Source organism: Pinus tabuliformis, chromosome 2_1 (genome assembly GCF_031772625.1).
Source record: "Pinus tabuliformis cultivar Carrire ecotype Pingquan chromosome 2_1, CPIR1, whole genome shotgun sequence".
NCBI lineage: Eukaryota > Viridiplantae > Streptophyta > Pinopsida > Pinales > Pinaceae > Pinus > Pinus tabuliformis.
This window is the reverse complement of record NC_142299.1, coordinates 929,119,782-929,145,909: the sequence shown is the minus strand read 5'-3', so window position 1 is coordinate 929,145,909 and position 26,128 is coordinate 929,119,782.

Below are 26,128 nucleotides of genomic sequence, written 5' to 3'. Positions count from 1 at the left end.
TATTTTGGATTGTTTATATATAAAGTCCAAGAAGCATATCCTGAGTTGGTATAGAAATAGGATCCCTGATAGCTGGAGTCAAAATATTTGTCTCAGAAAACATGAGTAAATGAGCTTCTTCTCTAGCTTCTAGAGATAAAGGTACATGGACATCCATTTTATCTCTGTCAAAATCTGCATTAAATCCCCCACAAACCGATGGATGTAAACGAATGGCATGTCCTTCTACTAAAATAGGTTGAAATTCTTGTATTCCCAATTTGTGTAAGGTAGGTACTCGATTCAACAAGATGGGATGTCCTTGCATAACCTCTTGAAGTACTTCCCATAAAATGGTTCCCTTATCTCAAATCATACTTTTATTAGCTCTTAGGTTGGGAGAAATATGTCGTCCGATGAGACTACAAATTACAAATTCTTCAAAAATCTCTATTTCTATTTATGAGGGTAATCCACATTGGTACAATGATAGAAATGGACCCACCACACTAATGGAATGACCTGAATAATCAACTCATTTTCCTAGTACATTTTCAAAAAATCTTCCATATTTGCCTTCGATCACATCTGAGAACAATTTATAAGGCCTATCATGATTTCCTCTCATTGGTTTTCCACATATACCATTATCGAGAAGTGCATCTACGGCTTCCCCTATCAATTTTTTTTGACAAATAAGAAATGACTCAGGTCCACTTCTTGCTAATAATTTATAAGAGTATTATTCTGATTGATAACTCTTCGATAAAGTTCATTTAGATCTGACGAGGTAACAAGTACACCTTCACCTAATTGAATGATTAGCCTCGATTCGGGAGGAAGGACTAGTAATAGGCATAAGACCATCCATTTTGGTTCTATATTTGTTCAAAGAAAGTGTTTTGCCAATTTCATGTGTCCAACCAGAAAATCCTTTTCTTCTTCAAATTTTTTCATCCTCGCATCTATCCACAGTAGATTCTTGGTTCTCCTTAAATATATTGCATTTCAATTCCACCAAGTTCTTCCATTCCATATTTGAATGCTCTATAATCATTTGTAGATCTAGACCCATTAGTTTTTCCCCAATAGCATCTCCCAAAATAACTATTTCTCTCTCTTTAAATTTTCCAGAACCCCGAGCAAAGAGGTAATGAGGACGAGTAGAGATGTAATGAGGAGTAATGAGGAATAACATCTATCCAGAATTGAATCCCATAATTGAATGTACCTGTGACCTCAATAAATTTGGTTTGTTAGCTATGGTCCTAGCAAGTCTAAAAATATTTGGATAGGTTATTCTAAGATTCCCCCCCCCAGGATCGGACGTGAAAGTTTCCTCTCATCCAAGTAGCTAAAAATAAAAGATGCGAAAACTATTTCTCTCTTTGAAGAGAGATCATTACTCTCTACTCAAGTTCCAAGTGAAATTGAGTATTCCTTTATGTTATGATTCTACAACATAGATATGGAATTATTGAGTAGTCTCCTCCCTTTTGAACAATCCTTTTCTTCTTGAAAGATCTTCAGTTAGGGATTTACTTGTCTTTATCTCGATCCATTTGATCCTTTAGGTTCTTGATTTCTTTGCTTTATTTTGATGGTTACAATACTATTGATAAGCATGTGTGATGAATAAAATCCTATAGGCATATCTTTGGTCCAGAATACCTCCTAACCCAAATAAAAGAGAATGAATTTCAAATTCCATTATCTCAAAGAAGTGTTTTCATGAAGTTCAATTAGAACTTTGATACAAAATATCTAAATGTTGGACTAATTCCTATTTCTCAACATCTTGAAAAAATGCTTATAATTCTAAGCTTCATGCTACTCCTGTGGAGGGGCATGTCAGAGCTAAAGGCATTCTAATGAGATTTATTAGGATGATAGTTCTTGATTACGGATCTATATGATCGGAACTTGTGATCAAGTCACACAACGAAATACAATGGACCTTCTAATTCTTTTCGATTTTTAGTTAATAGATTCGCAATATAAATGGGAAGGCATTTAAAATAGCATACGTGAACCACCAGACATGCCATTTTAATTAATCTCATTTGATATCTTCAAATTAAAGAATAAATGAATTGAACTCCACATTGTGTGCAAAATTTTGAATCTATCTTCTCATTTTCTATCCCTCAAGAATTTCCATAGGCAAAAACTCTACTTGTGATCACAAAATGATCATCTCTTTCTGTTTTATTAGTTTAATAAAGTAGAGTATAATGTTTAGTCACCTATTCAACTATCTCACCATTAGGTAAAAAAACTCATGCCAAGCACAAATCTATTCGGGAGAAGCTAATCCAATTTGAATTTGTTGATGTTTATTTTGGTCAATCATAAAAGATCTCAATTTATTGTGGTAAAAAATACTCTCAATCTATCAGAAAGTATTTCTCAGATATAATAGCATGATTCAATTCTAGATATAAAGATCATAATTATAGCATGAGAAATAAAAAATATTCTGGAGCAGTGTCACGTTTAGGTATTGACCCTCCAGTGATAATGGCACCAAGTACTTCATTACAAGTTCTAATATGGTCAAATTTGAGAGTATGAATTTTTTGCAAATATAAGAAACACCAAAACCTTCTAGAGCCCAAACTTCTATTTCTCCTATTTGTTACCCCCCCTTGTTTGGATTTTCCTCTAAGAGGTTGTTCTATAACCCATGCATAAGGTCCTCTCAAACGTGCATGTATTTCTCATCAACTTGATGACTCAATTTTGACATATAATATTTTTTGTATTGTAACAGGTTTTTCAAAAACATCTCCTATTGTTCCATCAATTAATCTAGGATGATTTAGTTTGAATACCCATGGATTACCTATTTTCTCACTAGCTTTGTAATGTTCAAGAAACACTAGTTTTATTTAAGCTTCTCGCTCGCATTTTTCGTCGGTGTTATTTTATAATGTTTGTTCATTGGGTTTCTTGCTAAACCGGGAAAACATTCAAAGATTTTTCCTACATTCATTCATGAAGGTACCCCTAATGGATTCAATACCATATCAACTGGTATTCCATTTTGCAAATAGGGCATATCCTGCCTAGGCAAAACTATTGATATAATACCTTTATTACCATGTCTTCCAACTACTTTATCACCCACTTCTATCTTACTCTTTCGTGATATATATACGTGGACTATTCTTGCATTATCACCAGAATCATCTACTCTATTGATCCATCTCACGTTGATAACTAAACCTCTTCCACCTATAGGTGCTTTGGGACAATTTTCTCTCACAGTGGATACCTCAATACCAAATATGGTTTGTAATAATAGTCCTTTTGGGGTACATAATGATTCTTTTGTTGTTTGAGGTGTTAATTTACCTACGAAAACATCATCTGTTTCTATCCAAGATCCTAGCATTACAAGACCATTTTTGTCTAAATGGTGAAGTGAATGAACATCTAAATGAGGTATTTCTATAGTAATTCTTTTAGGACCCTAGCTCGTTATACAAATTTCAATCCTATATCTTATGATATGGAAAGAGGTATAAATATCTTCATGTACCAGATGTTCACTAATGAGTATTGCATCTTTGAAATTGTATCCCTCCCATGGAATATAATATACTAAAACATTTTTTTCCCAAAGAGAGTTCTCCCCCTACCATAGTCGAACCATCTGCCTGAATTTGTCCCTTATTTACACATTCCCCTTGAAGAACTTGAGGTTTTTAATGCATACAAGTATTTCTATTAGAACGTTGATATATAACCGATTATATTTGTACAATGTCTCCATTAACTGATGAAGTTATATTTACAACATCGATATACTTGATCCTTCCCTCATGTGTAGCTACATCTACACTTCCTGAATCTAGAGTTGGTTGACCTTCCAAACCAGTTACGACAATGCACTTCTTGGGTCTAAAAAGTGGAACTTCTTGATGCTGCATATTAGAACCCATTAGAGCATGATTCACATCATTATGTTCGAGAAAATGAATAAGGTAAACTCCAATGGAAAAATACTGGAAAGGAACATTACTTCTTAAATGGATTTGTTCCCATGCAATAACTATAAATTCTTATCAGTATCATGTTGGAGTAATTTGTTCCTCTTGAACTCCTTTATTTAATGCCAAATAATTCCCCGTAGCTATCCAATAGTATTCATCCTCTCGGTAATAGATAAACCTTATGTTCTTCTCTCGATCTTTTCGAGATATTATAGAATGGACTTTGTAAAGAACCACTATCACCAATCTTTGCATGAATAGATAATGATGCAACAAGTCAAGTATTCATTCCTTGGACATATCTATTGGAAAAATATGCCCATAATAACTAGGATGAACATCCTGTGTTCGAAATCTAGAAATTCACCTTGTTAATCCCCTAGGGCATAAATGGCTCAATTTTTTCCAATGAACTATTTCCATTAATGGATTAGTTTGATCCAAAAATTGGGATAAGGGGTGTGAACAAAAAAAATATTGAAAAGTGTTTTTTAATAGAGTTGAAGTGACCAAGTTCTGAGGAGTTGATCTATGCTTGATTGCTCTCTGTATAGTTCTTCGAACTGCATCTTCCAAATGACTAGAGCTAATCTAAATTGATTCTATAATAAATCTACTACAGAATGAATATGTTGATTTCTGAGGTGATCTATATCATCAAGTGTACCCATTCCAAATTTCACCCTGATAAGGTAATCCACAACAACTATTGTGCATTATATAGTTACAGTGTGTAACGTTGTCTCCATGTCTCCCTAAATTTTCCAAATTTGAAATACATTCATTTGGTAGGACTCCTACTACGCATTGCATAGCTCTAGTGGGTAATAGGTCATCTTTGGGTCTCTAGAACCCTCAATTATGCAATATTTCGTGTTAAACCCTCAATCATTGTGCATTGTGCAATTAAAATGGCTAGTCTTGTACTTTTGCTGAGTAAAACCCCTCATTATATGATCCCTTGTTGTTTGTAACCTCCTACTATGAATTTCACAATTCCAGTGGACAATGGGGCCTTTCTTCAGTCCCTGTGAAGTGAAACTATGTAATCAATTCATTCTCTTCCCTAAGAACTGTGCATTGTGAAATCAGAGTCAATGTCACTCCACCTTTGTCTCTTAGACTTCCACTCTATGCATGACCCTGAAGAGTCTCTCCTTACTACACATTGATTAGTTCCAATTAAAAACTTGGTCATCCCTTGTCCACTATTGATCTCAATTACGTAATTCCTAGAAATCCTCTACCTCACATCCCTTGCACAGGCTCTTCACAATTAACCTATTCCATGAGAGAAGAAGAGGTAGATTAGATGATTTTCGACTAGCCTTGCCTTCTCATAAGTGAAATTCCTTTGTAGGTGTACCATATCAACATGGCAAGGTGAGTTTCAAGGAATATTTCAAGTAGGAGTTACAAGAAAGCACTTGTAGAGAAGAATCACCAGAAGAAACATCATGAATACATGAAGAAATCCTGGACCATGGAAGAATGATGGCATCTCATTCTAACTTGGAAAGTTTCAACACTCACCTAAACCCTTTCAAGGGAGAAGATAAAGAAAAAGTAAAGATCCATCATGAAGAATTCAAAATCATAGAAGTAGGGAGAGAAGTTTGACATTGGCACTCTACAATGAATTTATTTCATGTCATCATTGCCAAGTCATGGCTTATCCAATTTTCATTACAAATTCATATGTGTCATTATGTTTTTCCGCATCATTTGTGGGTGTAATATGTAATTTCCAAAAATTAGTAAATGTAAAATGCATAGAATCCCAAGGGTCCCACATGGAATTTAAAGAGTCACTAGAAAGTCATGAAGAATTCAAAATCATAGAAGCAAGGAGAGAAGTTTGACATTGGCACTCTACAATGAATTTCATGTCATCATTGCCAAGTCATGGCTTATCCAATTTTCATTACAAATTCATGTGTCATTATGATTTTCCGCATCATTTGTGGGTGTAATATGTAATTTCCAAAGATTAGTAAATGTAAAATGCGTGGAATCCCAAGGGTCCAACATGGAATTTAAAGAGTCACTAGAAAGTCAAAGGTTACTTAAGAATTTGAAAAGTGATAGTAGGAGCTCAAGAGTCATGAGGGATGTCAAGAGTCACATGAGGGTGGGGAGTCACCTCATTTTTTATAAATAAACCCTCACAACTCAGGAAAAGGGCTTGGACTTTGGATTTTTCACCTTGGTTTCTCTAGTTTGACATAGGAGAGAATATATTTCTATGTGGAGCGAGTGGTGACTTAATGATCCACTATTGGGGATAGTGTGGCAAGATTGTAATTTTGTATCTTGGGACTTACACTTAATATATGAACTTATCAGATCTAGTTCCCTTTCATGCATATGTTGTGAATGATTAAGAAGTGTATGTTTATGTTAACACATACTAATGAAAATTAACTATTTCATTGGATTTAGTATGCATCTTGTTCAATGTGCATTGTTACTTTATTTTACGATCATCGTTACCTTATGAACTACTTTGCAAGTTGATCAACAATTGTCCTTTCATGGTCTTATGTGTCTCTTTCAAGATAGTAATATTACTTTTCTTCTAGAGGTTTGCTTTCTCTTTCCTTACCGTGAAAGCACCATATATAAATTGTGATTTTATGATTCACAATGTCAACTTACCTGCTTGTTTCAAATATTATTTGTATAATCTCTTATGTTGGTCGTTTTCGCTGAAGTTGTACAAGTAAATGTGATAATGACTCAAGGTGGGGTCTATCAATCTGATCCATACCCTCTCCATTATAGTTGTCTCCCAGTAATAGGCTATGGGGGGTAGTCCCTATGAAATGCGAGGATGAAATACCTATCGACATTTGACAAGTCTAGGAGACACAACTGAATGGCCTAGAAAATTAGTTAAATATTTTATAAATTTCAATTATTATCACAGTCAGATTAAATTATTTGAGAGGTCAGTGCCTTAATGGAGTAAACATTATTCGCTTAATATAAATTAGTTACCAAGTGACTAGATGAACAATTGCTTCATAGGATTCTCACTATCCCATAGGAAATGTGATATCTAAAACTAAGTAAAATATAAGATATTGATAAATTTTAAGTTAAATTCCTACATATGTCAGTCCCTTCCCTCAATTGTTTTGAAACTAGTCTCTAGTGTAGGTTGTGAAGGGAAGCCCTGGGAAATATAGAAGAGGCTATATTAATGATAACTTCCTTGTAATTATAACCACTCAATGCCTTTGACATTGCAAATATTGTGGCTCTAACAACTGTAAGGTCACTATGTCAACCACAAGAGAGGGTCTAGATTTTGCAAGCTAGATGAGAAAGGTGGTCCTATCTCTCAACCAAGCTTATGATTGGAGGTAAGTTAATTAATGCAAGGCTAGTCCTAGAATGCAAAATGGAAAATATGAGTGACTATCTTTAGGTGAAGTTTGTAAAGGTTTGAAGTATTTAGAAAAAAAACTATAATAATATTTAATTTAGAATTATGAAGGAAAGTACTTCTAGATTTTGCAAGCTAGATGAGAAAGGTGGTCTTGTCTCTCAACCATGCTTTTGCTTAGAGGTAAGTTAATTAATGCAAGGCTAGTCCTAGAATGCAAAATGAAAAATGTGAGTGACTATATTTAGGTGATGTTTTTAAAGGTTTGAAGTATTTAGAAAAAAACTACAATAATATTTAATTGAGAACAATGGAGGTAAGCACTTAATAATTTTCAAAGACAACCATCACCAAAAGAAAATGGTCAATGGACCAAACAGATGGCACTAGAAAATGTTATAAATATTACCAATATCAAAATAGATAATTTCTCATGTAATAACAATAGATACACAAGTCCAATGTTTCTTAATGATATTAGACAATGAGAATCTTCCAACACAATTAGCAACTTGTTGAGATTACTTCAATTATGATTGTGATCAATTTCTCATGAAATGACAATGAAAATGAGCTGATTATAGACAAAAGAGGAAACTTCAATTATTTATAAATTGTTTAGATAATCTCAAAAATACTCTGATCACAATTACGATGATCAATTAAGTTCTTTAAGAGTGATTTGATTAGCAGGACTATAGACTTAAATTTGAAGCTCACCACCAAGCAACAAGAAGCTAGACCACAAGAGATAATGCAAATACTCCACTTATTTATCAATGTGACAATAATGATACATATAAATGAGAGAAAGAGAGCATATCATTCATCGATGTTTTAATCAATGGAACATGAAGAATTTTTGTTAAGACAACAATAGAAACCAATGTGGGAAACAATCATATCTTATCTAAAAATACCAATTAACCTTTAGAGCAATTCTCTTCTTGTCTTCTTATTAAGAAAAATGAGAGCACTTATATTTTTTAATTAGATATGGATTCCAAATGCAATGAGACGCAAATGTATGCAGGGTTCAATGAGTGCAAGAGATGGAAGCCAAGAACATGAGCACGACAATCCTTTTAAACAAAAGATACACCAAGAAAATCAAATATCCCAACAATTCAAATGCCTTATCAATGAGATGGGATGATGGTTGATGAATTTTTTTCACCACTTTTATACTTATGATCAGACCTTATGATGCATATGATATTCCATAGAAAATGCAAAAGAAGGCAAGAAATGCAATCCCAACAAATGCCAACTATATACCAATGATAAAATAGGATTGCAAGTTAATGTTATGCCACAATCTTGTTTTTTCACTATTGTAGCTGACTTATGATGGTTGTAGGTGATTATATTAGACTTGAAATTTCACCACAATTTTCCAAAATTTCACTTATAAGAAACCAATAAATCACAAGGCCAATTTTTATTGCCTTCAGTGATCAACTAATGAGATTATGGTTATTTGAGATGTGTTTTTCATTAACATGCGATTTCCATAAAATTCTTTTGAATTATATATGAAAACAATGATGGGAATGAGGGATAAAGAGGAAAACTAGGTGGCCAAATGTGCTTCTAGATGAGTGACTAGGCTTCAATGTGAATTCCTTCCTACAAATACAAAGTTAGCTCCCAACAAGAATACTTGAAACACTTGTAAAATTGTTACATGTCATTTTGTCACCATTAGGCAAATGAACACCAATCCAGATCTCTCTCTGTTCGACAAAGTGTTTCAAATCATTCCCCTACAATGCTGGAAACAAAAAAAATCTGAAAGACAACAAGAATATTGAGTTATCTTGCTTAAAAACCTATTTTGAAGCATTGTCACACTTTTCCTAGTCACTACCTACACAAATGCAGTTATGATCATTATGGCCTATGTAATCATTCTCTCTATTCTCCATTAAAAGGTGCAATAGCCTCTTTACATAGGTAAAAATAAGAAATAATTTCTAGAAGCCTTGTTGGGGGGATATTTCCCAACTAGAAGGCCTCGAGGTCCTACCTACTTGGGCCTCATCCCTTGACTTATGGATCAAGCACCCTCTCTTTTAGGAACCCTAATATATATCTCTATGGATATCATCCCTTGAGAAGATGAACTCAAACCTCCTCCTGTTGGCCTACAAATTTCACAAAAACCTTATGGGAAGGGTGGTCATTTTTTATGTAAACTTATGTTGTCAAAATGAGGCTAGAAAAATGTCACTTAAGGAAGGACTAGAGAATATTGGGAGGAGGTTTGAAACATCAAGGCTACGGTTGTATTTCTCCTTTTCATTCAGATACAATACAAAAGAGTGTTTCTTTCTCACTATATTGTCCAATGGATCTCCTATATTGTGTGATTAATCTCACATTTCCATTGAAAACTATATTAGGTACTGGTCTCCTTCATCACTAGTATAGGTTTTATTGAGTCATTTATATATCATATGCCTTTGATCCTTTATTGTTATTGTATTTACAGGTCTATATTCTGAGCATTGACAAGTTCCATCGAACCATAGCAGGGATCTTCATAAGGAATTTCATTTTAATGGTATGGATTTCATATTCCAATACTCTTGTTTATGATTCAATAAAGATGAGCCTAGGGAAATATTTGTTATTTTTTATGTTTGTTACTAGATTCAACCATTGAATCTAGGAATTTGTTTGCAAGATAATATTTCTCTACCTAATAAACTGGTGACCATACTAGGGAACGATTTGTTCTTAGGCCTTCTAGTTATCTTTAGTTGCCTTATATTACCTTGATTGATTGTATTTAGTTTATGGAAAAGTTAAATATTTGGATATGTGGTTGTGTTTTTATTTTTCTTGACTTTTTCTTGGGTGTCGCACTTTTCTCCTTAGTAACAGAGCGACATTTGTGTAGTTTTCCTTTAGAAACAGAGCAACACCACACTGAATCTAATTGATCACTTGTGGTAGTCTTAGAAATTTTGAGAAATTAGGGGTTTTTCCTTGTGGGTCCATAAATTATTTATTGTTGTGTTTTCTTGGGTCTTTTCACATTCTAAAACATTCCACTTTAGTTTTATTGCGTGTTTTGATTTTCTTTCTTGAAAAAATATCTTTGAAAATTAGGGTTGAAGGTTTGATTTGGTAAATTGTTGATTCATAAAAAGAAAGGTCAATCATTGTTGAGATAGCTTATGTATGTATTTCTTCTTTCAAAGGATTAGATTTAGTACTTTGTTTACCTAATTGTAAATAATCATTGGAATTGGTGAAAGTTAGTGTTTTTCAAGTTAAGTATTTTTCGTTCATGAGTTTTTTCCTTTTGTTGAATTTGTAAAACAAATCAGAAATATGCCTTTAGTGATTTGGTATTCATTACATTAATTTGAAAGGACTGATTTCAAAAACTTGTTGGTTTTCTCTTTTTCATTTTAAGCTTAGGGTTTTGTGTTCAAAAAGTTTTTTTGTGATTGTTGTATTATTTGATGAATTGAAATTTGAGAAATGAAATATTTTCATTAGATCAAATTTGGAAGTGAAAATTTTATATTTGATGAAAGGAAATATGGCGAAAGTTGAAGTATTGCATTTTGTTTGAATATTGAAACAAACTTTCTCCTTACTATAGATAGAATTTCATCGAATCAAAAGATTCCTTTTTGCATGTTGGAGTAAAAAATTGATATCATTTACACCACATCTATTAAATAAACTTTAATGAAAAGAGAAACTATAAAATAAATAAAATAATTAAATGAACCAAACATTAGATGGTTCTAGGTTAGAAGATGTGTTCTGACATCTATAAACATAGGAGTTGTCATTAATTGTCTATGTTACATTCTGCAGGCAGTGGGTATTCCACTCACATAAGTATATAAAATCATTCTCCACATTCCCTTGGGTATATTTATGGAGCTCCATGTATGAAAAGTATATTAGAATGCTTCTTATCATACATTATGCATTAGACAACCCTAACACTAACTCAACTTCCACGTACCTCAAATATATTGGAAGACCCCTTCTAGGTGGCATACCATCGGTAGGTATCTAAGCCGGTCACTTTGTCATCTATGATACACCAAACACAACATTCAGGGAGATTACCTACATGTACTAGAAATGGAATTCCACTGTTAAAAGTGGCTTGGTAATCCCTTTCTACCTAGCCACCCTTTTATTTGATTTTAGTTATTTATGTGGTTGAATAAAATTTGGAACAAACCTCTAATAAAATTCATTGTGGTTGAATTACCAAGAAATTCATGTAGAATGCAAGGTCTACTCCCTGGATACACACCTAGCCAATTAGAAAAAAATAAAAGAAGAGAAATTAAAATATGTAGAATCTGGAACGTCATATCAACCTTGAACATTCAGGGCCGCAGAACTTGAGATAGGATAATATGAAGTAACTCAACTTCATAGGATAGAGTTATGCATTAGACAACACTAACACTGACTCAACTTCCACATACCTCGAGTATATCAGAAGATCCCCTCTAGGTGGCATACCATCGATAGTTATCTGAGTCGGTCACTTTGTCATCTATGATACACCAAAGAAAACATTCAAGGAGATTACCCACATGTACTGGAAATGGAATTTCACTGTTAAAAGTGGCTTGGTAATCCCTTTCTACCTAGCCACCCTTTTATTTAATTTTAGTTATTTATGTGGTTGAATAAAATTTGGAATAAACCTTTAATAAAAATCATTGTGGTTGAATTACCAAGAAATTCACGTAGAATGCAAGGTATACTCCCTGAATACACACCTAGTCAATTAGAAAAAAATAAAAGTAGAGAAATTAAAATATGTAGAATACGGAATGTCATATTAACCTTGAACATTCAGGGTTGCAGAACTTGAGATAGGATAACATGAAGTAACTCAACCTCATAAGATAGAGTTAGACACATTTCAGTCTGAACTTGAAGATACTAAAACCTTAGTACCTAAGATCATTCATGGTGAATTAGAGATCAATAGAACTTTAGATACAGAATTTAATGAACCCAACATTGAATAATTTGAATCTGACATTTCTGGACTTGAATTTCCTTTAGCTACTATAGCTCCTGCTCCTCTACCGATTTCATCTTAAAGAACTATTATTTAAATTGGTCTACCTCGTAGAATCTAGAATGTCATATCAACCTTGAATATTTAGGGTTGCAGAACTTGAGACAATATAATATGAAGTAACTCAACCGCATAGGTTAGAGTTAGACATAGTTCAATCTAAACTTGAAGTTACTTAAAACTTAGTACATAAGATCATTCAGGGTGAATTATAGATCAATAGAACTTTAGATATTAAATTTAATGAACCTAACATTGAAGAATTTGAATATGTCATTTTTGGACCTGAATCACCTTCAGTTGTTATAACTCCTACTACTCTACTGGTTTCATCTTAAAGAACTAGTTATATAACTGGTCTACCTCTTGGTCTTCTAAGCAATGAAGATATTACTAAAGAAGAGGAAGAAACTAAATATCCCATTCCTACTATTGGTGATGTTTTAATTGTTCAAGCCCTTCCTTTTGAACCCTTCCAATCAGATCCTTGGTATTTGACTCCATTAAACTTTTTAGGTCAAGGTATTCCTTGTTTATGCATTCCTTTTGATTTTACACCTAGGAAAATCATGTCAAGAGTTGCTCTTGTAAGTTTAACCTCCTCTTTTCATATGAGTATACTACTTAGCTAGCCTAACATGACTTTTATGTTTACAAGATCTTTGGAGTAAATTCTATATGGTGGGCCTTCGATTCTTACCGAGTATCAATCACTCACTAGAAAGTTTTCAGGAGCTTCTCCTCCTTCTCAAGTTTCTACTTGGATTTCTAGAATCTCATCTGTTTTATATACTATTGATGTAGAAATTAATACTCATAGCATGAATCCCATGCCTGAAACACCTTTCGCATCAAACAAATACATTAATGTGTTATCCTACAATATAGGTACTCCTTAACGGACTCCAACTCGCATTTACTATCCTACTAGGGGCCAACCATCCTATGTTCCTCCTGGAGAGTAACTTCTTGGTTGAATGTATCCTCCATTTGTAGGAATAGTATTAGAACTTACACAAACTCAATCACTCATTAGAAAATTTCCAGGACCTGCTCCTCCTCCTATTTCTACTTGGCTTTCTAGAATCTCATTTGGTTTATATACTAATGGTGTAGAAATTACTACTCATAACATGAATCCCATGCCAAAAACACATTTCGCATCAAACCAATACATTAATTTGTTATCCTACAGTATAGGTACTCCTTAACCGACTCCAATTGATATTTACGATCATACTAGGGGCCAACCATCATATGTTCCTCTTAGAGAGTAACTTCTTGGTGGAATGTATCCTCCATTTGTAGGACCAGTATTGGAACTTACACAAACCTTCCCTAGATACCTCAGGTCAGTCCAAGTCAACTTGTTATATCTCAACTCTTGATTGGTTATCCTTTTCTAGGAATGGGGAGTACTATTTGGAACTTTCCTTACGTTCTATTCAATTTTATCCACAGGTGCATATATATCACCCTATCTAAAATATTGGCAAAACTATATGACAGACACTTTTTCAACAACCTATCTAGGGTACCCCTCAAGTATTTGTTTAGTAGCATGTTTAGAGTATTCCTCAAATGTTTTTCCAACCTACTATACAAATAATTTTTCAACAACTAGTTCAAAGTACACCTCAGACACGTATCTAATCTATGCCACCAATGATTGTGCAAGCTACACCTCAGATATCAATTCAACAACCTACATAGAGCATGCCTCAAGCAGTTGGTTATCAAACTAGTCAGATTATACCTCAATATTTTACAAGTCCAAATTTCGAGTCTATAGCGTAGATACCTATTGGTCAACCTAGTGTAGGATCTATTCAAACCATGTATCTAGGTCAACCTTACCTAGGTCAACCTTTTCAAGGCTAGCTTTACCTAGGTCAAAATGTATAGGGCCAATCATATCAGGGTCGACCTTTTCAAAGTTAACCATATCTTGGTGAATCTTTTCAAGGAATTTTATTTCAATCTCAACTTGGTATTAGTTACCCTATTTATACTAGGGGAATGCAAATTAAAATTACACAATCTATTCTAAGATATCCTCGATATCCTCCTATAAGGGTTGGACTTAATCCTCAAGGGTATTCTCAACAAGAATTAATTGGAAATTACTTTTCATTGGGACAATAGATTTACCAGATTTATCTCGAGTCATGAACAATCCCATTTATCACCTTTGGTGTTCTTAAAATTCATTAAATGAGGATTCCATCAAGTTACAAATTTTCAAGGAGACTTTAACAAGTCCAACAACAAAATGGTACATTGAGTTACAACACCTCTTTCCACATTTCAATTCTTTGCAATGACATTTTTAATGCATTCTCAATTACCCATTTGATATGACATTGGTACTAAACTTTTGACTTCGATAAAACAATCTGATTCCACTCATATCTCATATCATATACATGAGTGGAGATGTGTCAAAGTTTATTGATCATGCCCAATACTTATACCTTGTCTATTCACAATCTAAAAATTTGTAAAAAAAATTCCAAATGTGCCTCACCCATCTAACATAACTCAACGAGTTCAAATCCTAAAATATCTCACACTTATGAAAGTGTAATTAGTTTTCGTATCGAGTAGTCTAAGAGTAAACAATCTAAGAGTAATTATGAAAATACTCCTACTGTGGCTACACAAAATTCACCCAATGAAAACACTACTCTTAAATTCACTTATGAGGTTAATGCAGTAGAATAATCTATTGGTAAGCCTCATTAACCTGGAAGTAAGGAAAAGGGAAAGGGAAAAGAAAAACAAAATTCCCCTCAAAAACAAAAACTAACGAAAAATGAACCTTCTGAAGAAAACCTTGGTTCCTTGTTTTATTTGTAATGAGGACCATTATACTAAGGAATTCCTACATCATGCAGAGGTTACTGAATTCCTCAAAGGTTCTTCTTCAGCTACTATATTGAAAGATCCTCTTCCTTATCACGATAGCAAAATGGTTGCTGACAATTTCTCTTCTTCATCCACATCAGTGGATAGAATGATGATGTCCTATCAATTTTTGTTAGAAATAATGTATAAAGACTATGGATCTAAAGTTCATGCAAATGAAAATGATACCAAATAACTTTCTCTATCGGTTCCACCTTCTAAAATTTATAGATTGAGAAATCAAATTCTGACATAGTAGTTCATCCTCCTAAAGGTGTTATTTGAAAGTCATATTTTAATCCACATGTGAGAGAAGATCAAAATTATAACATTTTTGAAGACCTCACTCAATCTCCTTTAGCAATGTCAACCCTTGAAGTACTTCAAGCATGCCCAACATAGAGGAAATTACTATTGTCATCCATTGGTGCAATCAACCCGTAAGATTCTAACCTTAGTCTTTGATCTTGAAAGTAATATATATAGACTCCCACATCAACTGGAATTTGATCAAATCCCAAATTTTGTTGAAACCAAAAGTGTTTTTCATACAATAATTGACAAGGGGGCCTCTACTTGTATTATGTATATTTCTTGTTGGACATCTTTGGGCTCCCTGATAATCAATCAATTTCCTACCACTCAAATAATTTGATCAGAGTATTTTTACCTCATGGTATCTTAAATGACCTACCTATAGAATTAGAAGGTTAAACAATTGGTATAGAAGTAGAAATTGTTGGTGATCAACTTGACTACAATATTTTGCTAGGTTGAAGTTGGACTTATCCAATGCCTACAATGGTCTCATCACCTTTTCAATTGATACTATTCCCTCCTCAAGGGAGGATAGTTAAAGTAGAGCAACTGTATCTTTATACTTTTGATCCAAATTTCACTGGTAATGTACCGTTTGTGCGGAAAATGACTACTTATGAGGATGGTGGCATTGGTTTTATTAAGTATTTTTCATTAATGGGAACTTTTTCGCTCCCTCTTGGGGAGACTTGTTATTGCACAAGGAGTGTTACAAATCCCAAGATATCCTCAACTCAAATTATCAACACAGGGTTAGTACAAACTTAGAGGTGAGAGTGTTATATGCATAGTAGTTTAGGTTCTTCTTAGGTCACCCTTAGTCATGAAATCAGATCAAGGTGTATAGAGACCATTCCTCCAACTACGTTTAGTAAAAACTTCTCATGAAAAACAAATTAACCCTGATTCTAACTATGAAATTAAAAATTTCATTCATTCAATTGTAGATGCTAATTGACATTGCATGAAATAGAAAGGGCTAGTATAATTGCAGAAATAAAGATACTCTACTTTGCACATTTAATCAAATGAGTAACCTAATTACATGCATCATATCTGCTTTACATTTTCTTGAAAATAAGGAATCTAACTTTTAGCATGCATATGAAAAATATACTAATTCTAACTTTGTTTTGCAGTGAGGAAAGGAGGAGATTAGAGAGGGAGCCTTCCTTGGGGCAGTTATTCAACCTAACTATTCTAAGATCCTAACAAGTAAACTCTCTATTCCTAATATCCTAAAAGTGTCCTCAAAATGTAGAATGGATTTCTCTTGGGTTTCTATGTACTCAGGTGCTAAATTAGAATCAGAGGAGATGAGTTTGTGATTGTTGATGACAACTTCAATGCTTACCGATTCTTCTCTAAGGTATAAGGTCTAATTATCTTCCTTTTTCATCACCTTATGTACCTATTTATCCCTTATCTCCTCATGTTTTAACCAAGATGCTAATGGGAAGAGTTTCATGTCTCTCAATATTGAATTTGGGTCCCAAAAATCTAGATCTGTTAGGATCAAATTATACATATAAAACTCAACTAGTTTTCCCTCTCCTCCATACTTACCTTTTTGCAAAACTTAATAAATTTCCAGTAGTGTTCGAAAGGAAAATATCGATTATGTCTCCTCCATACTTACCTTTTTGCAAAACTCAATAAATTTCCAGTGGTCTTCGAAAGGAAAATACCGATACTATGCTAGTGTCTTAATTTGAAATTACAACCACTGCTGCCTAAGGAAAAGAGAATAGGATTTGAATGGCTTACTACATTATATGGCTTCCATAGAGAGACTTACCGTAGTAGAAAGTTGTGGTTCCTTTTATTGCAACTATTATTTTAGTCTGGTGTTCTCTACATGTAGCTTCTCCTTCATCGTTGAATCCCTTAGTTCTAGGTCATTTAATTCCTTTCCCATTTCATTGATATTTTCTTACATTAGGCCCACATATTCTACATTTTTGGATTTAGCAATCTACATCCATCTATGTGTCCTTCCTATTTACTTTTTTAATTCAAAGAAGAATTGGATGACGAACTTCTGGGTTATAATCCTATATCCCTTAACAAATTTGTTGTAGGATTCTAGATTGGGTTGTGGCTTATGATCCTGTGGATTTTGGAGGCCTTTTTCATCCTTTTTTGAAGTGGATTCTCCTTCCCGTAGCTCCTCTTTTTCCTCTTGTATCTCATCTTTTTCTACTTTCCCAATCATGGTAGTATGTGTCTTGAGTCTCTTGAAGGTGACTACCCTAATGGTGGGCCTTCCCATAGGTATCATAGGTGGCTTGGTTTTGGCCTTAGGAGAGGTAATCTCTTCAATCTTCCATTCACTAGCTCTTACTTATTCCTTTTTTCTTGGTGAAGCATCAATAGTGATAGATATTTTTGAAGGAGGTTGTGGTTTCCCTTGCCTAATAATGTTACTATTTCTTGTACCTCCTTTTGGGCTTGACATGTATGCCCAATTTAGCCAATGTTGTAGATACTTCTTACGCAGTATGTACTGGAGAGGGATTGATTTTATGCCCTTGCTTCTCCGTCTCTTAGCGCTTAGAAGTCTCCTCAGGTCTCTCCTTTTATTCTAATTGTTTCTCTCCTCCTTCTTCCTTAATATATGCTTCATCTTATTTTACTTTTCTTGCCTCTTCTTCCTCCATTTTTCCTCCCCTACCTCTAGTACTAGAGGCTAATGTTTCTCGAGGTGTGATGGATTTGGTTTCAATGAAGACCTCCCTATCCATGTCTACAAAATTATTCCATCACACAATGTTCCTTTAGTGACTTAAATCATCCATCACAATTAAATTAATGTCACCATGGTGGGAAATGTGTTGATGCTTCCCTTCCCTCACCTTTTGTCTTGTTTCAATGATTGATACACTTAGTCTTTGTGGGATTAGTAAGTCTACTTTGAATCTTAACTCATGGAGTAACCTAAAATGATAGGCATATACAATGCTTAGCATCCCGTCATAAGATATATAATTGAGAATGTGATAGGCCACTTCATCCAGGGGTAAGGTAGTCTTTCTATTCTTGCTCCATTCTTATCTTCTAGAGGCTTCTCTCTCTGAATGAAAATTTTATTCCTGGCTATAAGAATTACTTATTTCTCCTCCTTGCTTCATTGAATCCATAAGGGTAAGGTGGTCACACTACTTATGGTTTCATGACTTAAGGATATGGTCAACCCTTTGACAAACATAGTGGAACTATCTTCTCCTTGAGGATTTAGTGCCATGGAAAATTGTTGGGCTATGTCTTCATCATACCCCTTAAACAGTTCAAAGAAACCCAACCACTAATGTCTTTGAAAAACATTTACCACATGAGGATGCTGATGAATTCTTTTTGTGTCTGTGGGTTCTCTTTTGTTGAATCCTTACCCCATTTTTCTACTACTCCTTGGTGTTACATAGCTGTGAATTTCGATGTTTCCTCAAAGAAATATAAATGGTAGAAACAATATTAAACTTCCTTTTTATCAGTGAGGGAGAAGGATGCCAGAATTTATATTGAAGGAAATTATTTTTCTGCCCCTATCTTTCCTTTACACACAACATTTCCAAAAGGGAATTATAGTATAATTATTTGCTATAGGGAACTTATTTCAAGCATACTTTCCCAGGAATAGGTATGAAATTATAGAGGGAAAGGATCATTTACTCCTTTTCAAAATCCTTTTTTCATGTTTATTTGGGTTTGAGGACAAGTTTGGGTCACTTTGGCTCTCTTTCACCCTTCAATCCCCCCCGTGGCTTCTTCTACTCTATCAGACCCGTGAAATATCTCACCTCATTCACAATTGTAGGAGCTACCCAGTCCATGATGGCCCTTATCTTCTCTGGATCTACTGCAATGCCTTCCTTGGAGACAACATGTCCCAAGTAGTGCACCTCAGTCTAAAAGAAACTACAGTTTCTAAGCAACACACTATTCATCGAACACATAAATGTAAGTGGAGCATTACTTAAGCGAAATGGAACAACAACAAACTCATAATTCCCATACCTAGTCCTGAATGCAGTCTTGTAAATTTCCTTCTCTTTGATGCATACCTAATGATATTTGGATCTCAAGTCAATCTTCGAGAACATTGTTTCTCCCTTCAGCTGATTGAACAAGTCATCAATCCTTGGCAAAGGTTACTTGTTCTTGATAGTTACTTTGTTCAACTACCTGTTATCAATGCATAATATGAGGGTACCATATTTCTTCCTCACAAACAAGACTGGTGCGACCCAAGGTGATACACTTGGCCTAATGTATCCCTTGTCCAACATTTCCTTCAATTGCAATTTTAATTCAACCAACTCAGGCATGCTCATATTGTTAGGTGCTTTCAATGTTGGAGTTGCCCTTGGCAATAAGTTAATATAAAAATATACCTCCCTGTGAGGTGGAAACTCTGTAATGTCGTCATGAAATACATCTTGAAACTACTACAAAACTGGGCACTTTCTCAACACATCTGCATCCTTGGCCTTCTAACCCTTATCACCAGAAAAGTGTACTGTAAATAGCTTGCACCCGTTCCTTCGGCTATACTTTTCTTGCGTATTTTTCACCATCCTAAGTAATGTGGCTTTCTTCTTACCCTATAAGACTCTTTGTTCTCCATTCTCATCAACACACTCAATAAATTTATCATAGTAGTCTACCTTTCTTCTATGTAGATACAACCAATCCATGCCCAATAAAATATTGTATGAACCCAAATTGTAATACATTTAAATGTGATACTTTATGCATACCATTTAATTCAAATACACAAGCTCTTACCCAATGATGCACTTGCTTCTTTGTACCTGTAGCCAACTGCACTAATAAAGATGCTGCATGCAACTCCTTATTGAAACCACACTTATCCACCAAGACAGGACTAACATAGATATAATTAGATCTAGGGTCAATAAAAATAGAAATAATTTGATCATAAAGCTTACGATCCATCTCAATGATAGATTCATTGTGTTCTTCTTGCCTGCTATCCAAAGTTGGATAGATACGAGGAATACTTTGGCCTACATCTCCAACAGTCCGTGCCTCCTGTGAATGGTATATCTCAGGTCTACCACCCTAATTCCATGGACAATATTTCATGAAATGATCTTTGCCACATGTCCAACGCTATATAGGCTTCTAGCCTCCGTACTTATTCTTTTCTTCATATCAATGTCCCTATCCTATATCTAATCCATTGAACATCTTAGGTGGTGCAACATTTTCCTTGTTATTTGTACCCTAGGACCTTTCTCTCTTTTTATCCCATTTTCCTTTGTTCTTTACATTACCTCTCCAGCTTAGCTTAGTTTCAATGTTGTGCTTTGATTGTTCATAACAATGATTTAGCTTTCTAATAGCCTCCTCCAATTATCTAGGCTCATCAAATTCAATCCTATCCTTGAATGCAACCGGTAGTCCACTAATGGATATCAGAATTTTAGCCTTCTCCTCCTTGAGCTAAGGCACATACCTCAACAGTTCTAAGAACTTACTAGTGTACTCATCATCTGTCATGGATCCCATATTTAGTTCATAGAATTAGTTTTCCCTGTCATCAAAGTATCTTTCTGAAAGATAATTTTTCTTGAATAATTGCTGCTCAAATTCACTCCAAGTCAAATCTTCCTCCTTTATGTCCTTGACATTCTTCACATCTTCCCACCAGATGTCTACTTTACCTTTAAGATTGAAAGTAGCCACTCTAGCTTTCATGTTCTCTGAGTAGTCATGCAACCTGACGAATTTCTTCATAATGAGTAACCAAGCCTCTGCATCATGTGATCTCTTTACCTCTCCATCAAAAGTAGATGGCTTTTCTTTCTTAAAATCATCCAGCAAGTATCCCATATCACCCCTCCTGTAAGGATGATAACGATGATGATCATAGTGATTATTTGAATTAGAGCTAGATTTATAAATGTGTCTATCCCTTCTCCTCTTCAGAGTTTCAAACAATGTTTCATATTAGATTGTGTCCTCTCTATCTGATCAGTGACTGCCATGTGATCTACTGCCATATGCCCGATTAATTTTTTCCTCCTACTCATGACTGATCCGAATTGGTTCTTGTCACTACAAATCTAAAAAGCTCTAGAGTATCACTGCATTTACCTCTACTATATTTTTTGTGTCTATATGATTCTGCCATAATCTACCTTACAACTCCTTATCTCTTCCTTTAAATTTCTTAGTGTTACTGCCAAATTGGAAGAGTTCCAAACACCATACTACTCTTCGGATTCATAGGGAGAGTCTCTGTAGTCAACCATCTTGCTAGCCATTTGATATTTCTTCCTCCAAGGCATAATATGTGAGATAAACAAAATTAAAATAAATCAATGTACTTTAGCATAGATTTGGGAGGATACCTTGTTTGTAAGATCACCAAATCAGTGTTATACATGTATAACATAATCATAACATTATCAACATACACAAGTAAATGTAGCAACTCATAAACATCACTCTATCTAGGTTCCAATCATCAATGCAAGGCCATATCAATAATGCATGATATGACTTCATGCATGAAAAAAATCATCAGTCCATTGCACACATTTCCACATGCAACCAACTATATGCATAAGCAATGCCAAATCAACTACACCTATTCATAAACGCATGTAGTCGAACATAAGCGATAAAATCTTGTAATCAACCTACAAGACTGATACATGTAATCCAAATATTCAAGAATGTAACCTAACATATAACAATGTAAGTAAGCACCATAAAATCAACATGTAAGCAACATATAATCCATATGTAACCAGTCACATGCTCATGACAATTACTCTTCATGAAATCGACATAAAATTTTCCATGATAACCATACTATAACCCTAATCAATCATCAAGAAAATGTAACAAGTATATAAGCCTAAGAGACACACATGAAATTGACATGCATACATGACCAACACATTCAAACTATTTGGTTCGAGAGTTGAAACATGCTCTAATACCACTCTGTAACACCCTCCTCCCGGGTATACCCAAATTCACCATGCCAATCAGGGTAAACATGTGACGAGAGGATACTATGATTAGATTCTACCTCCTGTGTGACCTTAAGGAAATGGAATCAATGAAACATCACATACAATTATCCAACCTCATCAATAGAACCCTTAGGAGACAAGTCAGCGACTACGATAGCCTGTACCTAGGTCCCACTGATGTTTTGAATCTCTTAGGCCATAGTCACTCTCATGCTATGGGAAAGAGAAACCCAAATTTTCTCTCATAGGCCTACATACCAGCAACCGTTGACCAATCTTGTCAGTTCTGTGCTAGCAACCCTGGGATTTAAGGCACTTTTTTAGGCCCAGAGCCCAGGCCACTACCTAAAATGGAATGATTTCTTGAAATCAAGAAAAGTACAGGGAAATAATGAAGCAAAAGAAATAAACTCAACAAGACCTTAACTGGGCCCCTACTAGCCATGACACACATTTCGTCAAACATATCATCGACATGTAACCTACGTGTGTAAACAATAGAATTAAGTGTAGGGATCTCATACTTGAGAATCACTATGAACCATTGTTCCCTCATGCCATTTGTTGCATTATCACTATTACGTCATAGACATATTATACATTCATGTACAAGTAAAAACATGCTGAGAGCCATACATAATTGCTGTCACAAAATGTACATATAACCAACATAACAGGAACAAAAATATCATAAACATATCAGCCATCAAAATCCATATATACATCAATACATTTTCACATGAAAATCAAGGAAATGAATTTCTCATTAATGAATGCAATAAACTAACTGGAGATGGGACTACCACATTCCACCTGACCATATAATGGCTGAGCCAAATATCTCTTCTGTCATTCACCCTCGTGCCATATTCCAAGCATGAATGTGGGTTCTCATAGAACACATCAATCAAGCCTCATCCAGGGCTTCCAGAGTCCATCCACCTCAACCCATCAATATTGATTCCACGTCATGGTCATACATCACAAAACCATCATCAAATTGGTCTCCATCCAAGCCTTTGAGGGCTTCCAGAGCGTTTTTCCAACCAAGGCTTCTAGAACTAGTAACTAAACCCACAACTTATATAGGGCTTTTTGTCCAACCAAGGCTTTTAGGACTAGTAACTCAACCCATCAAGGGCTTCCAGAGTGTTTTTCCAACCAAGGCTTTCAGGATTAGTAACTCAACCCAAGTTGTTACAAGGCTTCCAAAGCATTTGTTCAACAAGAGCTTCCAAGACTAATAACTCAACCCAAGCTAAGGAAACTTGAGAACCAACTAAAAAAAATAATGAAAGTCTAGGAAATGGCAAGGCTAGGCAATTCGCCATCGATCTAAGCAATCCTCCATGTCAATAATAGATCACAACCAAGAAACCACATGCATATGCCATGCATGAAAAAAATAGTGAAGAAATCATACATGAAACTTGGTACCTGCAAGCAAATCTGATCTAGTTGTTGATGTTGATGCCTTCTTGTGTTTTCTTACTCTTCATTTGCCTTCTTGTTCAAAGAATCCAGGTATTCCACACCCTTCGAGAGTGCTCCAAGAAAACTCTAAGTATCCAATAGTATGAGAGAGAGAGAGAATAATGAGAGAGAGCTCCAACATTGAACTGACAAAAGGTTACCAACTGATCCTCAGAAGCCTTTTTATGGATGAGGCCTATATTTTCTTCATTTTCCATTATTTTCCTTCATTTTTCTCCTCACATGCAACTTGTGACCTTTCACATCCTTTTTATCATAATTTCCATTATTTTCATAAATAAATGCGCCAAAAATGTCTTTTTTCCTTTTAATGCCTTAACGAGTGCCTTGCCAATTTCCAACCCTGATTATTGTTTTTAACTTTTATGACATGGAATTTTTTATCAATTGATCCTTAGAAGCCTCTTTATGGATGAGGCCTCTATTTTCTTCATTTTCCATTATTTTCCTTGATTTTCCTCCTCACATGCAACTTGTGACCTTTCACCTCCTTTTTATCCTAACTTCCATTATTTTCATAAATAAATGTGCCAAAAATATATTTTTTCCTTTTATTGCCTTAGTCATTTTTCCTTAGCCATAAACAACCAAATGAACGCCCGTAGTATATCTTGTCCCATCGAGCATGATTATTGTTTTGAACTTTTACATCGAATTTTCTGTCCCATCATGCATGATTATTTTTTTTATCTTTTATTACATGGAATTTTCATGAGGGCTCTTACAAAAATAGCTAAGAAAATCATAGATGTTATCCTTAGAAATATGACTGTAAATAGCAAGTAAATGATATTTTCCCTTTATCAAACCCTAACTCTAGGACTATGAAGTAAAAGGTATTTTATCCTAGTTAATGCATATTTTTTTGAACCATAACCTTAGTTTACGATGAAAAAGAATAAAGATGTAAAAAATTGAAAAATTGACACACAAGGAATAGTTCCCCTAATCAATTGGCCATATGGAGTCAAAGGGAGTCAAAAGGGAGAGGTCAAAGGTGGAAAATCATGAATGGAGAGATAAATAAAAAGAAAAGCCTCTTAATCTAGCCCATACTAAGTCAAAAGGAGTCAAAAGGGAGTCAAAAGGAGTCAAAAGGGAGAGGTCAATGGTGGAAAATCATGAATGGAGAGAGAAATAAAAAGGAAAGCCTCTTAATGTAGCCCTAGAAACATTCATAAAGAAGATAATTAAATTCGAGGAATGCTAAGTTTCCTTGATGGCTACCTGTTGACAAATATTTCAAAAGGGAGATTTTACAGTCATAAAAGATACGACCTATCATGGAAACTTCATAAACCCTAAATATTTTCATAATGGAATAAAAAAATCATAATAAATTATCACCATTAACCATAGCATAATTTTATCAATCCAAAGAAATTCCATCCATGCAATTTTTCCTTTCACAATAAAATTCTTTAGCAAGTAATTGATTGCGTCCATGAGAGAAAAGGAAGCTATTTTGCACTTTTTCAAAAGAGAAATAATGATTGTGTTTACCATCTATTTATATGAGGGTTGTTAGGACTCCAAATTGACCACTTTTGACCTTGTATTTTTGCTATAATACTACCCTCTTCAGTCCATAAGTTGAAAGCCTTGATTATATAATGACCTAATCATTCCAAGGTATGAAGTAACTCTCCCCATTACTATATGTTTAATCATTCAGTACATATTCATGTTATTTTTATAATTAATCTTTGGAGAATTTAACGTTGCTAAGTAACCGTTGAACTGTCTAAAGTCTGCAGAAATTATAGTTCGTAGTTGCTACAACACCAGAAATAGCAACTACGTAGTTGCTGCAACAACAACAAATATCTAAAGCAGGGAAAACGTTATTTTGCAACAATTGGAACACCAGAAATGGCAAGCGAAAACAACAACTATCAGAAGATCGGTACAGCTCCATGCTGACACAGCTCCATGCTGACACAGCACGATC